The sequence below is a fragment of the Zalophus californianus genome, chromosome 13, assembly GCF_009762305.2.
Source record: "Zalophus californianus isolate mZalCal1 chromosome 13, mZalCal1.pri.v2, whole genome shotgun sequence".
Lineage (NCBI taxonomy): Eukaryota > Metazoa > Chordata > Mammalia > Carnivora > Otariidae > Zalophus > Zalophus californianus.
In genome coordinates this window covers 57,232,537-57,234,652 of record NC_045607.1, presented here as the reverse complement: position 1 = coordinate 57,234,652, position 2,116 = coordinate 57,232,537, and the positions used below count along the sequence as shown (strand labels likewise).

At 37.4% G+C, this 2,116-nt stretch overlaps 1 pseudogene; it reads right to left on the bottom strand.

Annotated features, from left to right (window-relative positions):
• Positions 1 to 293: 293 nt before the first annotated feature.
• LOC113934110 lies at positions 294 to 1,627 on the bottom strand (annotated as a pseudogene).
• Positions 1,628 to 2,116: the final 489 nt, after the last annotated feature.

Genomic DNA, 2,116 nt, shown 5'->3' with positions numbered 1-2,116 from the left:
TGAGTTCAAGAAGTGCCTCAGTTCAAGAAGTGATTGCTTGCTTTCCTTTGTTATACTTCTACTACATAAGTACAAACCCCTAAACAATATGATTTAAGTGCAACTGTTTTTGAATTGAATATGAATGGAATAGTAGAGCATGTTTTCAGTATATGTGTTGTTGTTGTTTTAATACATTCAGAAGTTTATTGCAGGACACTTGGACAGTAGATAAATGGAAAGGAAATGCCTACATGTCGTTTTGAGAATCATCCATGCTGAATTTGAAAAGCACTACCAGGAGGATTTCATTATCATGATGTTTTCTTTTGTTTCTTTTCGTTTTCTTTTTCCTCTTTTTCAATTTCAGCAATGTATTTCTCAATTTCTTCAGGATTTAAAATCTTGAGGAATTGATCTCACCTCATGACCCCCAGTTCAATGTTTTTGCCGCCAGACTGAACCACTTCTGGGAGGGCCTTGATAACCAGCTCAGGTCATCTGTCTCAGGTCAGCTGTCTCTATGGCTTTGTTGGTGTAATTCTTCTCTGGAAGTTCATGCCCTGACTTGGCACCCCACCTTATGGTATTGGCCTTCCAGGCAGGGTACGTCTCCCAAGGGTCAGTCTGATGGATTCTGGGGGTGCCATCAAAATCAAAACTCACAAAAAGGGCAGAGATGCCAAACAGCCTGTGTCCTTTACTCTGTGTGTAGCCCTGCTTGCAACTGGCAATGTAGCCGCACCATGGTGACCGGGTCCTCCATGGTCAGTCGGTAGCTCTGGTACTCCACCCGGGCCCTGTTGATGACTATCCTCACATCGGAGATGAGCCCTGCAAATGCCATGCAGATGTTGTCATCCAACACATGCTGTATCTAGTTTTTGTTTGTTTGGGTTTTTTTGCTAAATATATTTGTGAAATTAATAATGTAGCCAGTGATACGTTTGATTTTAAATTTATCATCTTACAATATGTTTTTTGTTTGTCCTGTTTTGTGATTCTTTATTTCCCCTTTCTAACATTCTATTGATTTGATTATTTGATTATTCTTTTATTTTTTTCCATTTAGTTTGGAAGTTATACCCACTTTTACTATTAGTTGGTCATAGGCTAAAGACTATACCATGCAAGCTTGACTGATCAAAGTTAATGTTTTTTGGATCTTTTACTCCCTTCCATGAATTAATAAACACTATAGTAGAGTTTAACTATTAGATCCAAACTGAAAACTGTCTTTGGCAGAAGCAGATTTTAAGATTAGGTATCATCTGTTAATGTATTAAAAAAGGGCTTCCAGGAGAAACAGCTAAGACATGTAGCAAATAGCAAGGGAAAGGAAAGAGAAAAGTCTCACCTGGTAACTCTGGAGTGTAAGCCACACCTCAGTGTTGCTTTAACCCATGCAAAGGAGATAGGTTTTTATGCTCTAGTGACAAAGAGTTTTTGGCCAAGAATTTCAAAGAATTGAAATTAGAGGCTAACAGAAATGGGGGTGGGAAACAATATGGGGAAACAGAATGGAGGATAAACATTATTGGTTTTATGTATCCCTCAATTTAAATGCTATTTTCCTATTTTTTTTTATTCTAATCCTTTTTAAGCCCTTATACTGCATTACCATTACAGCTATGTAGCCAATGTTCATTTAGATTTGCGCATATACCTCTAATGGGTTAATGCCTTCCCCACTATCAACTAGAATGGTACATTTTTTAAGATTGATGAACCTGCACTGACATACCATAAACACCTAAAGTCCATACTTTACATTATGACATTATGCTTCATTCCTGATGTTGCACATTCTGTGGGTTTAGACAAAGTATAATGACATGTATCTCCCATCATGGTACCATACATATTATTTCCATCAACCCAAAAAAATATCTGTGCTACATAAATTCATCACTTACAGGAGTCTATTTCTAATTTCTCTAATCTGTTTCATTGATCTATTTGTGTATTCTTTGCCAATAGCATACTGTCATGATTACTATAGCTTTAGGACAAGTCTTGGGATTGGGTAGGGTCTGTCCTTCAACTTTGTTCTTTTTTAACATTGTGTTGGATATTCTGGGTCTTTTGCTTCAGAGTTGGTCAATATCCACAAAATAACTTGCTGGGCCCTGCACTG